At 38.8% G+C, this 16,036-nt stretch overlaps 1 long non-coding RNA gene across 1 annotated transcript; it reads left to right on the top strand.

The window, feature by feature from the left end:
• Positions 1–1,514: 1,514 nt before the first annotated feature.
• On the top strand, positions 1,515–3,326 carry LOC111928538 (uncharacterized). The gene is made up of 2 exons (XR_002864167.2): positions 1,515–1,574; positions 2,560–3,326. It is a non-coding gene; the product is annotated as an uncharacterized LOC111928538 (long non-coding RNA).
• The last annotated feature ends 12,710 nt before the right edge of the window (positions 3,327–16,036 follow it).

Consider the following 16,036-nt stretch of genomic DNA (forward strand, 5'->3'; position numbering starts at 1 on the left):
CAACATCATCTTTTAAGGTCTGTTTATTTTATTTTTCTATCCTTATCTGTAGGTATATTATCCCTCCAATTCAGCTAAAAAAATCACTTGCTTGCCAAGTAAAAAACCGTTCTTTTCAAGAACTTACCAGAAGTGTTCCTAAATCAAGTCCTTTGCAATGAGAGATTTATTTATTTTTCCCCCATACATTCCACCCAGTGTTGAGGAAATAACCATCACCAGAGCAGTGGCACTTGGCACACCTCAAATGTTGACCTCTACTCAGAAAAAAAGTCTAAAAGAAAATCTCACTGTTGTTTATTACTCTTCTTTTTATTTGAGGATTTTCCTGTGATGGCAGTGTGCACACATTTACACCACTGCATTTGGAATGGTGACTCCTTATTCCCACTCACAATAATGAGAAGTTCTATTAGAAAGGGCTGCAGAAAAGAGTAACTGCATAATTAGCATTGCTTAGCACTGTATGTTGAAAGGTAAGGTGGTGAAGACAGAGGAAAAAAAATACATTCTTACTTTTAACGACAGCTATTTCTGGTAAACAGGAAAATCAAAAGCACATAAACCTTTACAATTGCTCCTTGTCCATAGGAAATCAATTCACCATACTGAAAAGATCACCAGGTCCAAGCCTACCATGATTTCATCGTCAAGGAGGGCAAGAAAAATGAATTTTTGAATACAGGATATTGAATTTAAGCTTCGTGGCTTTTTCACTGAGATCACACTTGCTCCAGTGTTCTTCTCCTGTCCTCAGTGGATGTTTGCCCCAAGAAAAATCTTCTCCCAGATGCATTGCTGTGAATAGAGAATAGAAAATAAAGCCAAGAACTGCTGTCATTTCTCTGTCCTAGTGCTGGAAATCATACAAATCATACAAAATTAGAGGCACAGGTTCATCATAATAAAGAATGATGGTTGCTTCCTTGTGCCCTAAGGAATGACTGATTTTTATTTTTTAAATTTGCATACATAAAATTATTTAATACATTAAGTACTGCAGTGATGATTTACAGTTCCTCAGCTGAAGGGAATTGTTCTCCTTTCAAGTCCCACCAAGAAATGTATTTAGGAAATGAAAGACCAGCAGTCTGGTTTGGGCTCTGCAAAACAGAGCAAAACAAAACTTCCGTCCCCGTTGGCACCAAGCTCTGAGTGCTCATTTGGAAAAACAGCAACCCTTATCCACCCCATGGGGATTCCTGAGCCTTGATTTATTAACAACTTGCTGGGTTCAAGTACACCTCAGCCACACCCTCTGACATCCTCTACTATTTATTTGAAATGTCCTTTGTGATAAAATCCAGGCAACCTCGCCCTAGAAGGCCGAGGCTGCGCGGTTATCACGGCCTGAGCGGAGCCTGCTCTGGTGGGGCCAGAGGAGACCATAATTGGAGGTTTTATGGTTTTCTGCCACACTCCCAGCCCTGCAGCTGGGTCACCAGAGGTGAAGGTAAATGGGAAATGTGTCTGTGTTGTAGCTACCCTGGCAGCTCCTCTGGCTACGCGAGGCCTTGAACGTTTCACGAGGCAACAGAAGAATGTTAAACACTCCCCTCCTCTCCCTCCTCAAGGTCGGCTGCTGCTTTCATAACCCCTTGAATCCCAGTAAAACTGCAACATTCCCATGTATTTAAGTGTGGAAACACTGAAATGTTCAGATGGCTGGTAAGGGGTGTCTAACCTTTTGGGGGGAAAATAAAATCCAATGTGTTGTGGTGTACGGCACAAGAGGCCTGGCCTCATTTTTCTGTATGATTTTGGTAAAATCACTTCAGCCCTCTGTGCCTGTTTTATTTATTTCTAAATGGGGCAAAGGACATGTGCCCTTGTTTGAAATAAGTATGGGAAATGTGCTTGATGACAGGTTAGAGGTATTGATCAGAGCCACTCAGCAAAGATAAGAACTTCAAAGAGAAATGGTGGATTGTAACTGGAAGAGTGACAAATATCTAGAATTTCAAACTTTTATCTGTGAGAAATCTTGTTTGCCAGATATATTTCCAGACAATAACAATTTTAGTTTTACAATACCATTAGAATAACAACGACAAAAAAAGAAAAGTAGAAAATTTTGAACTTTACATACTCACTCCCAAGGATCTTAATGAGCTTGGATTCTTTTTTTTTTCCCAAAGATTTTCTCATAGAGAAAACTATGCAGCTATGGCTGCATCTTTTAAAAGAGTAGAATATCATGGCCAATTCTTTGATGTGTGATGAAATAGAATTTACAAGAACTCCTGTCATCTTGAATATTTTCTGAAGGAAACAGCAGGAAGAATTATGACTTCAAGAAGATGCTGACATAATCAGCTTTCTCCCTCTTTTGAATTTCAAAACAACAATGAACAGACACTCTGGGGCCAGCATATAACTTCAGCAAGGCTCAGAGTGCTGAACACACAGAATTTGGCCAGAAACATGTTATTTGTCATTGTTATTGGGTGGGTTGATGTGAGTTTCAGCTGTCTATCAATGCAATATTTATATTCCAAGCATGCTCGTGTCTATCTGGCACCAAGGTGGCTAAAGGGACTTCTGATGTTTCTTTTCCAGTGTCCCTTTGCTGCAATTTTATTATTGTCAGAGAACGGTTCAAAGCTGTGGAAAGTGATTGGAGTATAAACAAAGTTTCAAACTTTGCTGCAGGAATGCGTGTCTGCCCTGAGCCGATGTGAAACCCTAGGTCTGAATACCCCTCAAATCTGGATTCTTTCCAGATCTAAATTCTGCATCGAGGTCCAGGGTGAGCAATAGCGATATCTGGATTCACAAGCCAGCAAACATGTAAACTAAACAGAGTTCCAAGTCCAGGACAGAAAATTTCCACACTCCCCACTTAACCAAGCCCCTCTCTGTCTGAGCAGCCCTGAGGATTATTTTGCATCGTTGAAGCAGCACAAAACAGCTCAGAGATAAAATGGACTTGATGCAGGGACTGGGGTCCACAGGTCAGTTCCCAATCTTAAGAAAAAGGCTGTGGAAGGAGAGCAGAAATGGCAAGCCCTGAAGAAAATCACCAGTCAAGGAAAAGGCTGGATTGTGGGAACAACCTAAAATGGCTTTTCCTTTGGGATCTCAGCTGCAGTGACATTGCTGGCTGCTCCAGAGGGCTCGGTGTCTTTGGGTCACGGAGCTGCCTTCTGGAAAACAACAGCTGGAACCAGAGAGGAGGATGAACCACAGGGAGGAGGAAGGTCCTAAACATCCTGCTTGCAGACTCTGCAGAGCAAGGCAATGCAGTGCAGCCCAGCAGAAGACACAAATTCCATCGGTGTTTTCAGAGAACTGCATATCAGAGTAGATGAAGAAAACAAGTTTCACTCTGTGTAACTTTTTTATTATCAGTAAAAAGAATGGAGCACTACATGGGTGGAGTGGATGGAAAGGGGATGGAGAAGAGAACAGTCAAATGTTCTTGGCAGTGATTAGAAAAGGGGAAAGAAAACTGACACTTCTTGATAAACTGTCTCAGAGCTGAAGATGCCTTTGGGTTTTTTTGCCAAAAAATGTTAAATGAAATAGAGTGGTCTTTTCCCTCTGCAATGATAATTTTTTTAAAAATGCAGAAAATCCCATTCACATTCCCACATGCCCTTATGCTGAGTGCTTTCAGAGCCAGTTCTCATCAAAGAATACATTGGAACAATCTATCTCTGCTATGCTCAAAGAAGTTAATAAAACAGCCCAAAAGAGGAGACTTTTTCCATTTGATGTAATCTGAAATACGTAAAATAACCTGTCAGAGAAAATGAAAAGAGAGGAAAGATCACCCTTCGCTTTAGATAGTCCATTTAGATTCCCTGAACAAGAATTTGAATATTTGCCAGTGTAGCTTCTGGATATATTAACTTAGAACAAGTCATAAAATAAAATTGAGGGACAAAATAATACTCCATATAATTTTTTTTTTAATTATGTTACTTGAGAAAGCAAACCCACAGATATATCCACTGACATTTGGCTTGTCAATGCAGTCTGAAGGTTCAGAATATCAGTTCCAAATTTAATAGGGCTTTCAACATTTAAAGTGAAAAAATATATTTACATCTTCCTGAGGCACAGTATATTGCGGGCATATTAAAAACAGCACACTCAGATCAAAAAAGGTGTGACACAAAATTGTGGTGCAAAGTTTATGGATAAAGTTTATGAACAAATGCTGCCCCTTCCAGCACATTCTAGGAATAAGGTAGGTGGTTATTTTTGTTATTAGAAGATATTTTTATTAGTGTCCAAAGTGGTAATATCTATATTACATAATATAATAAATATAATATAATAAAATAAATATAATATAATAGATATAATAAAAATACTATAATAAATATACTATAATAAATATACTATAATATAATATAATATACTATAATATACTATAATATAATATACTATAATATAATATACTATACTATAATATAATATACTATAATATACTATAATATACTATAATATAATATAATATACTATAATATAATATAATATAATATAATATAATATAATATAATATAATATAATATAATATAATATAATATAATATAATATAATATAATATAATATAATATAATATAATGTAATATAATGTAATATAATGTAATATAATGTAATATAATGTAATATAATATATAGAAAAGAATAATAGAATATTTATAGCATCTATACAGCAGGTGGTCCTCTAACAGACCAGAAAACCTTTCAACATCTTGTGCAGTGAAACCACAGCCCTCTACAGGCAAAATACTCAAAGTTGGAGAGCACAGACTGTGTGAAAATAAAAGGGAGGTAAAATGGTATGAGGGAATTGCCTCGCCCTCCAATAAATAAATAAACAAATAAATAGAATTGGCAGGATGCAAAAGAAAGAATTGATTTAAAAGTAAACCAAGTAAGGTCCTGGAAGGGTGCATGAAACAGCAAAACACTGCCCTGTTAAAGCTGGGAGGGTAGAAGCTTGAGAACAAAATCTGAGCCAGAAAAAAGGCTTTTTGAAATGAAATTAAAAACACCTCCAGCCAAAAATCCACGTGTGGGAGCCCAGAGAAAATGCTGAATACAGGCACATGTCTGAGATCCACGAGCTCTTCACAGCACAAGCACACAAAGCTGCCTCCAGGTGTTAAGAACAGATATTGATTCCTGTACCACCCGGCCAGGAGAAACTCTTCCACTCCCCATGGAAACTGCACTTCTTTCTGAACAGGCACTCAGCCTCAGAAATTGGGATTTAGATGGGACAAGGCTCAGGCCAAACAAAATCCACGGGGAAGGAGTCCAGCCTGCAAACAAATGAGAGATAAATGGCACCACGCTGACCCACGCCATAATTAGGAAGGAAGGAAACGCACCTCAAGGATTGCTGCCACTGGGAAATCTTCCCCAGTGGTTGAGAAAGAGCCAGATAATCTTCTGCCAGGACTGCTACCATGTGGAGTGAAAAAAAAAATAAACAAACTAGCATTTCATTCCGTTTTGCTGCCATTCCCACTACCTTGCCTAAGATCCAGCTTTAGGACTGCAAGCCCCTTCCTCTGGACAGGATTTTTGCTCCAGCAGTGGAGAATTTCCACAAGCTGGAGATGTTCAGTGAGATGACATAGCCAGTCTGAGCTCATGGCAGGACAGAAAAGCTGTTTTCAAAGGCACCACAGACACATTTAACACAGTTAATGGGTTGGATTTAATCAGCTCACAGAAGGCTGGCAGTCTGCAACACAATTCATTTCAATAATTAGAGAAAGGCACCCATTTTTTTTAGGAATACAGCAAAATGTCACAGAGCCAGCCACTGTATGATGAGCTAGATAAGAGCCCCCATGCACATTTCTAAGAGCATTCAAGAGGATGTGAGGGTCACAAAGATAATTTGCTCCACAGCTGGGAACAAGAGCTGGTTATCTCAAGTTGTAACAAACTCCACAAATCAGGTTAAGTAAGGGCAGCATTAAAAATAAGCTGAGATAATTCCAGCTGAGCAGTAGGCCATAACCCAAGCTTGTCGTGACCTCATGCTTTTTAAAAGAGCAGTATGCAAACAGAAGATAAGATAAAAGCAGATTAAGGTACAAAATGCATCTCTAAACAACTGAGCTGGTTTAACTCTGCATTGAAAACTGAGCTGGAATTTTTGTGCTTATTGGGCATTAAAAGAAGAAACATTTTCTCTGGAGACAAAGTCAGAGAAGGAGAGAAGTATCCACGACAGACTGGCTGTGTTTGGAGGAGGAATGGGAAGGATTTAATGACAGCAGAAGGCTGCTGGTTGTTATCCCAGCAGTTTCTAAGGCACATCAGTGTGAAAAACAACCCAGTGTCACTGATGCTCTGCTTGGGGCAATGCTCACCTCAGTGAGGGGAATGGATCTTTCCCTGCCCAATCCCAAAAGCAGAGGGCTGGTAATTGATATTAGGGGTGTAGATGACTGGTCAGAAAGTGAAAAAAGCTGCCTTAACAGGGGCTTCCTCTCCACCTACACAATTCACACCACATATCTGCAGTCTCACTCTTCCAAGACATTTTGCTCTGTGGTTTCTACAGAGCCCAGAAAACAGTTCTGCTGAGGAGGGGATCTAACGAGACAGTCTGCAAAATCCTCTGGAGAGCTGGGAAGTGGTGAAAAACCCAGGGAAATGAGGGGTTGCCACACATCTACAAATGAAGTCAGGCTCATCAATCTTTTGCTATCAAAACACTCTCTCAGACGTACCAATCTCTCTGCATACTTTTGTGAAGCTGTTTTAGTGAAGCATGATAAATGCTAGAGAGAATTTAAGGATAACAGCAGGGACTAGGTGGTGAATTCAGAGAGTTCAAAGCATCTAAGGTTCACAGAGACCCTGTGGAAGTAGGGGTAACTACCCTAAGAATCAATAGCACAGGGGTAGTTGTACTTCTAGAACTGCTGTAGCTTTTTTTTGTCTCATTTTGTCTCCCTAATATCAAGGAACACCTTATGGTGTTGCAGGCAGTACAGACACAACCCCTTACGTATTTCTACTTCATAAAATCATAAAATCTTTGGTTGGCCTGGTTTGGAAGACACCTTAAAGGCCATCCTTTCCAACCTCCTTGCCATGGGTAGGAACACCTACCACCAGACCATCCAGCCTGCCCTTGGACACTTGCAGGGATGGAGCATCTCTGGGCAATCTGTTCCAGAGCCTCACCACCCTCACACTGAAGATTTTTGGTCCTAATATCTGACCTAAACCTACTCTTTTTCAGCCATTCCTCCTTCTCCTGTCACTGTGTTCTGTTGTAGCTCCTCTCCATTTTTCCTGTAGGTTCCCTTGATATACTGGAAGGCCACAATTAAGTCACCACTCATTTGTTTTGCTTTGGCTGGGGTTTGCCTTCAGCTAACCACTTTTCTGGCTGGAAGGATGAAAAAAACCCTCAGTTTAGCATTTGAAAAGGTTTAACATTTACTAAGAAGCAGCACCAGCAGCACATTCAGCAGCAGCCCCTCTCCCTGCAGAGACACACGTTCAGCCACGGGCACCTGGGTGTTCCTTGGAGGTGTCAGCACCCAGCTGAGCATCAAACCTTCACCTTGAAGCTGTGATGAACTCCCTGAAAAGCAGCCTGGACAGAAATGATCTGCAGTTCTACAGGTTGATTGCACTCCTGCAGGGTTTAGACATTGATAGCTACAGACAAGTCAGCCTAGGGAATTCCTGTGCATTCCCATTCAGGAGGAAGAGACAAAAAGAACTAAAAAACTGAAATACAGAGAAACAAGAGAGTTTTCCTGAGCAATAGCAACATTCAAGTGCTTTGCACAGCGTTTAGCAATACATATAATTTTTACACATAAACATGTATTAATATATAGTATTCAAATTATGAACTTATGCACACACACATACATTTAAATGGTTAGAAAGAAAATACTGGGAAAATTTCCTACTCATGCTCCCCCCAGACAAAGGCTAATCTAATTCACACAAACTTTTCATGTCTCACATTCATGAGGATTGAAGCACCACTATGTTTGAAGTATGTTTGAACAACTTCAGAAAAAAAGATTGCTGGGAAGTCAGGTATTTTCAAACCTTGGGAAAAACTAGCATTTTATACAAGCTCCGTGTCTACAACTGCATCAAAGAAGATGCAATTTAAGCCTTATATTTATATTTATATTTATATTTATATTTATATTTATATTTATATTTATATTTATATTTATATTTATATTTATATTTATATTTATATTTATATTTATATCTATATCTATATTTATATCTATATTTATATCTATATTTATATCTATATTTATATCTATATTTATACATATATTAAATTATCATTAATAATGTCAATATATTATCATAAGTGGATGATAATATATGATCATAATATAAAAAAGATTATAAACATTATTATATATTAATAATTCATAATTATAAAATTATTAAATTAATAATACTTTATCAATTTAAAATAATTTAATAATTTAGATTAATTTAATGTGATAATTTAATGATTTAATGAGCTAATTATTACTTATTAATAATCTTTAATAAGATTAATAAGATAATGTTAATAATCAGTATATTGGTAATATATTGATATATTATTATAAGTATTGTTAATATATTAATATACTATATTACAGTATTATATAATGTAATATACTAATATGCTATATTAAAATAATATCTCATTATGCATTATTATATGTTATTATATACTATTATTTATTACAAATATTATAATTGTAAGTATATATAATAAATAATATAAAAATATATAATATATAATAAATATAATTAAAAATAATACAATATATTATATATAATTATTATAATACATATTATAAGTATTATTAGTTGTAATATTATAATTAATTAAATATTATAATTATTATAATATAAATATTATATTTATTATATATTATAGATAATAGAATGTATATTATAAATAATAAATACAAGTATATATTATGTAAATATATAATATATATAAGTATATATTATATATTATTAATATGATATATGGTATATGATATATAACATAGGATACATTATATTTTATATTTTATATTTTATATTTTAGTTTTTATTATTTTATATTTATTTACATTTCCATTTCTTTATAACCCGTGGCTGTTAATACAGATGGAGTAATCATGAAGAGCTAGGAGCACTTTATTGCTACAGGTAGCTACACACAAGGCAAAAATTAATTAAATTATCAGGGCCCCTGCAGCCCAGAGGATACAGAACAACTTCTGTCCCTCTGCATCCTGACCCTGGGTGGTTCTGGAGTTGTTAAAGAAAAAGGAGGAGGAAAACCCAGAACACCTCACAGCACCCCCAGGGTGGTGCTGGAGGATCCATCAGGGATGGATGAGGCAGAACTCAGTGTCCAGGAGCAGGAGGAGGACTCTGCACACAGGCAGCAGCTTCATCCCAGCCTTGAAAGGGCAGATTCCTCCACCCCTCAAATCTCCTCCACTGCTGGTGGAAGGCAGGACATGGATATGGGGGTGGAGAGGTGGACAGAGCCCCTGGTGCTGTATGGTTTCCATGACCTTCAAAACACTTATACAAAATTTAATGTGACTTATGTAACTTTTTCTCTCTGTTTTGATTCTGCTGCACTTCTTGCACCTGGATTTCTTGGTCTCCTCTGAGCTCTTTCAGAATACTCTGTCACTGGGAGTTCTGTTTATCTCAGTTCTCTGAGTCAGGAAGAAAACTCCAAAGCTTGTCAGGATCTTGTTTCTTGTGTTTGTTAGGATGCTATCACAAAACTTGGCAGGTCTCTGCAGATTTTCTGCACAATTTCAAATTTATCACCTGGCACACTTTGGCTTTGATGGCACAAAATTGCCCTGAACTACGTGGTTGTTTCATTTTTATATCTATTTTTATCTTATTAACAATAGAAAAGTTTATTGTTTTTATATATTAACAAAAAAGTATTCCATATCTACTTACATAACTAAAACTGTGACTAACTTACAGCCAATCACTCTTTGTGCTCTTAAAAACTGCAGAATCATGGAGAAGAAGGAAAAAGGAGAGCTAAGAACCACACTTTTTTTTCCTCCATCTTTACTCCATGTATTAAACCCTCTAAAATTTATATTTTTCACTTCAGTGACATACTAAACATTCTGCTACTTTCTACTTAATTTTTTATAAATCTTGGTTTACTTAGGGATATTTGGAAGCCTTCCTGTCAGTGACAAATAGGATTAATACATTTTTGGGGAATAGGACAAACAGAGAAATGTCTCTCCATCTCTGGATTCTTACAACATAAAGTCATGTTTATTCCCCATGCATCCTATGTTCTGGGCTCTTCTGGAATAACATCCTTAGAAGGAAGAGATTGAAACCACATAAAACCTACAATTATTTCTTTCCAAGTACACCCTAATGAATTGTTGAGCAAATCAACCATCCCTGACTCACCTCCATAGACACACACCGAGTTCCTGCCTCCACAAAAAAACCAAAAAGGCAGCAGAACACTCAGTCATCAAATCTCTCAAGCAAGAAGCATTTCCACAATTTTCATTTGGAATCTCTTTCTAAACATTCAGTCTCTCTTTTCCTTTTCTCTTTCTACATGGCATCCTGTGAGGGCTCACCTTTCAGACCACATCAGTCTCTTCTTCTTTGCTGTCCTCAGATATTTTTGTCTCAATCACCACCTCTGCCAGATGGTTGAGTACAGTCCTGATCATACAGAGCTCCCACTCCCTTTCCCAACCACTGTGGAGAAGGGCAGGTTTCCTTTTCTAACAAGAGTCCTCTATAATTTTAGCCTGAATATGAGCAGACTTAATTTTCTGCTCCTACAGCTGAGGACTCCCTGGAAGGAGAAATGCAATCATTTCTCTCTGAGTCAGCATGTAATTACATATGGTCCAGACATGGCCTGTAGCATCTTCATGGTTATTTTTGTCCCAGAAAAGGATTAGGCTGGATGCAGCATCATATATTCTAAGAGAGAGAAAGGGACAGAGCCAAAAAAAGCACTGAAATAGAAACCTCTGACTACCCTGAGCCCTAACTCTCCATGAAACTGAATGTTAATTCCTTAAAGAGCCACAAGTGCTCCCACCCCTGCACTGGAACCAAGAGTCCTAAACAGTTAAATCTTGTGTTTTCATGGGTGCTGCATTCATAAAAATAAAACAAGCCATCCCCTCTCCCCTCACACTGAAATGATTAACCAGAGAGAAGAATGCTTGTGTGCAAAGCAAAGTACATTTTGTGCTGCTCTTTGATTTGAGCACAGATTTCAAGCAGTTCACACTGCAAATAAGGTCTCAAAAGTAACTCCAAAGATTAACTCTAGAACTACAATAGATTTCTAAAAGCAAATTGAAAATGAGGAAAAATTCTTATGGATTGCTTGAATTATGAGAACTCCTATACTTCCTACATTCTCTTTTGTTTAGAAACTTTTCTATCTCCTACTTCTTCAGCTTTTGCAATATATTGTCAATTTATAATCAGTCCTGAAATGTGTTATATATATAATCATCCTCCCATGTGTTCTAAAATACTTTTTCAGTTCTTAGCATAACTCTGTTTCAAAAACTGGAGCTGGTACCAAGAACACAAAATCAACCTAGAAGCAATCTGTAAACCACCAGTTTACAACTGGCATGGCCAGAAAATCACTGTTTGTGTGTTTAAGTTACATCCACACTTAAAATGACAGCAGTGCAAAGCTAAAACAAATCACATTTCTTCTACAAGATGGCTGGGGATGTGAATGGTTACATTCAGCTGTCATGAGGACATCTGAGGATTTGACAGCATGAACACAAAACAGCCCTGGAAAAGATGATGGATACATGTATATCATGGGTCATTATTCATTGCTAGCTGGTCAAGCAGCAGTTTCACGAAGAAATAACCATATTTCTAAGCTGGTGGCTGATCACTGGTGGAGGAAAAGCTTCATATCTCGTTACTGGTGCCAGGCTTTTACTGCTCAGAGACTGCCCAGGTGAAGATGGAGCTCTCCTCTCAGGAGATCAAACAGCACACAGGGTCCTCTGTAGCAGTTTCAGCAGGATCATGCTCATCCTGTATTTTTCCAGTCATCACAGCAGGTGTTATCACTGACAGGCCTGATAGCTTGTTGTTATCCTTAGTCCTGGCTCACAGCAATGCTCCTTTTGGAAAAAGATTATGGATGGGAGTTTAGAACATCAAGTTTGAGTTAAAACTCTGGATTCAAGAGTTCTGAGATGTTGTGTCCACGACAGAGCAGCGGAGAGAAAGGAGAATCCTCTCTAATACGAAGATTTGTGGAGAAACAAGGAGGAATTGAAAAGCCATGACAGAATGTGGTGTTTGGTGGCTTAAGTTCTGCAGAATCACTAAAGGATACAAGGAGCTGAAATCCTCCCAAGCCCTCTTTGCTGCCTCTTGCTGCCACTCTTGCTCTGAACTGAGAGTAAGAAAGGTCCAAAGCAGCCTTACAGTGCCATAGTTGAGTCACCAGTTTTCCCCAGAAAATAAGCAGCAATTCAGCCCAGGATGGGCTGGGAAATGCTTTTTGAATGCTTTAAAATGTGCTTATATCAGGACATAACCCACATAAACTGGACAAAAACCAGGCTGCCCTCCATGGAATACTTGGAATCCATTCAACCACAACAGTTTCTGGGGCAGCAGAGGTTCAGTGCCTCACTGAGGGCTGATCACTTACCCAAACTTTCTAATAAATGTGGAGTATTATACCAAAAACCCCATTTGTTGTCATTGAATTCTGATTTCCACATTTGTAGACCCACTACAGCCAAAACTGCCACAACATTTAAACTTTTTGTGCATTTTCTGCATAAAATAGAACACAAGCCTTCTCTCACTCGAAAGTATTTATTAGTGATGGCAGGCTAAAGAGATAAAATATTTGATCTAGTGCAGGAAACCAAACATGTTTATGGCCAGGGACTTCCAGGAGTTTGAGACTTGCCACAATTTTCAGCATCAGCTGAAAATTCACTATCAGCAAAACCATCAGACAGTTTTTCTTTGCAAGATAAATGTTGCCACCACTTTCAAAACAAAGCTAAGATCCATCATTCCTCCTTAGAATTTCAAACCAGATGTTTGGCTTAGCTCAATTAAATGTACAGTATAACCTAGACTACTGTTTCAGTCTCTCCAAAACAGCCTGGACCATTAGAAATATTAGAGATATCATCTTTATTGTAGTCACTGCAGCCTTCAGGGCAGCTCTCCTCCAGCTTCTCTAGGTAAGAAATGGGTGAGGATTAAAAACATTTAGCAGTAAGTGCACCTCCAGAATAAAACTCCCAAAACAAAAGTTCTCTGACTTCAAAAGCAGTTTAGAAATTTGTTTGACCAAGAGGTGAGCACCTGATTATTTCCTAATCCCTCTCTACCTAAGGTTTCACAGAGGGAGCCGTCCCTAGGCAGACTAAGGTGTGTGAAGTTACCAATCTGAAATCAGAAATCAGAAATTCAGATCCCTGAAATCCAAGCAGAGAGTGTCAGAAACATGGGCATTCACTCACTCCAGTGATTTTTCAAGGCAGAGGAATCTCATGCCATGAATTTCAGCTTTTCTTAATTTCTTAAGCAGCATGTGCAGGTAAACTCTCAAAAACAAATTACCATGAAGGATCAGGCCAGTGCTGTCAATCTGCATTAACAGCAGTGCATCCTGCAGTTCCAGCAGCTGGTTCTGGCTTTGATGTAAGCGAAAAATGTCAAAATTTGCTTTAAACCACCTCTTTTAAAGGTCAGTGGTATACCTATGACTTCACATTAATCACCACAAATCATCACGTGTCATCTTAACATCTCCAAGGAGTATCTAGCAAAACCACAATCCTAATTTACTCTTAAACTCTCTGAAGGGAGTTTCTGAGGAGATAAGAGCAACTTTAAAAGCTTGTTGATAAGGAGAAAAATAATTCCTTCTGATTATTTGCAAAGAAATTATTATCCTCTGGGTACAGCAGGTGCTAAGCAGGGACAGGAATTTGTTTTTCCTGAATACACCCACACCATCTGCCCAGAGCACAGAGGAACATTTCCATTAATTTCCCCGCAGGAGCTTTACTACTACCACTGACATTGAAGTCACTGAAAGAATTTTTAATCCATTTGACGCAGAAGTGGTAGAAATCAGGTGTATGTTTTCAAAGCTTGTCTGACTGAAGCAATGCAAAAGGTCAGAGAGAGAGACTGAAGAAATAATGTCGTGGATGGAGGAGGAAGGAGGAGGAGCTGTTTGAAGAAGAGACGGGAAGATCACTGCCAGACTTCGTCACACTGACAAATTACACAATCAGAGGTAGATAAACTATCAAACAGCCCTTTGTGCAAAATAAACAATCTCTGGCCTGACAAATTTAATAGGCATTTAGAAAATGTCATCTTTGATGACCCACCTCGGTGACACGTAAGCCAGCATCAGCTGTCCCCAGACTAACCCCAAAAATGAAGCTGTGTTTTACCACACCCCCACGTGGGAGCCTACAGTTTGTATTTCCATTATGGTCCAGGGATGATGGTGTGTTTTGCTCTTCCTGGCATGTGCCACTCACATTTAATTTCAGATCCAGCAACTAAATACATCAGTGGTTTACAACAGTAGTAACTAAAGGTTTATATATGGTTCACTCTGTGGGTTCCTCCTTTTCCTTCAGGAACATTGCAGCTGCTGCCAGGACCCAGCCTAAACCCTGCAACCAACAATATCGCTTCTGTAACCAACAGAATTAAAAAACAAAACCCAAACAACCAACCAGAACCTCACTGACAATACAGAAGAAATAATTTAATTCATTTTCCAGCTCAGAGTCTAACTCATATTCCATGGCAGAAATAAAAGACCTGAGTGGTCTGACCATACATACTTGCCAGGCAGGCACAGATGCCAGATGGAAGAGGCAGAGAAAAGCAGTTTTAAATATTTGGAGATACTCTAATCAAGGAGAAAACTGGAGAAATCCAAAGGGTGGAAAGCAAAAAAAATATTAAAAAAAGAAAACTGGCTCTGAATAGTGGATATTAATGGAAACACTATTTGGTTTCTTTCATTTCCTAACATCTTTTTTAAATGTGCTGATGCAAGCTAGGACACATCCAGCTGCCCCTGGAGGGGGGTCTCTGAGGTTCTTTCCAGGCATTGCACAGTTGGCTGCAGTCCCCAAAGGTAATGGCATTGATGAAGAATCTGCTCTGTCCATCCTTCTCCACACTCATCTCACCAGCTTTGCACCCACAATCACTTTGGCTGCAAGGCAGGAAGGATGGATACGAGACAAAGTGAAGAACTGGTTAAAAATAAAATAGCTCTAATTATAAATGCTAACAAGCAGCAGATTGTTGGGTTTGAATAGATGGGGGAATGTCCAAAACTGAACTCCTGAACTCTCTGACAGAAGCCTGATTCTGCAGCCTGGCTACAGCGAGTGCAGGCTCTTGGAGATGACCAGGACTAAACAAAAGTGACACATCCCAAATCCCTTTAAAGAAAGGGACACGAGACAGAACCACCAATCAGGAGGCCAACAACAAACACATTCTGCTTCTTCACACACTCTCTTTTGGATTGGAACAGTCAGGCATTTATGGTTTCAGAATGGAGTCCAAAAAGAAGAGTTCCCACAGAGGAACCATGGTCTTGGAGAGAAGGAGAGAGCCCAGAAATAGGAAGGTGAAGATGCCATCTGGAAGAAGATCCCAGAAGTGGTGGAGGATCCAGGAGAGCTGTGTGGAGATTGTTTGGGGAGTTGTGCTGCAGTTGCCCAGCAGCAGCAAACAGTGGCAGCTGGAAGCAGCAGCACACCAAGAAGCTCCATGAGTTTCTGTCAGCCTTCCCTGATCTACAACAACCTCACTGCTCCCTCCCCATGAGATCTCCAGGGCTGCATACGAAGAGGGGAGAGGTGAACCTACAGAGGGAACAGACAATGGAATGAGCAACCAAAACCCTATGGATAGCCCCATCTTCTCTGGGATGAGGAGCAGGAAACAGCAGATCTCCAGGTGGAATTTGCTAACAGTGGGGCTGAGGAACTTT

The sequence above is a fragment of the Cyanistes caeruleus genome, chromosome 4 (assembly GCF_971803275.1).
Source record: "Cyanistes caeruleus chromosome 4, bCyaCae1.hap1.1, whole genome shotgun sequence".
Lineage (NCBI taxonomy): Eukaryota > Metazoa > Chordata > Aves > Passeriformes > Paridae > Cyanistes > Cyanistes caeruleus.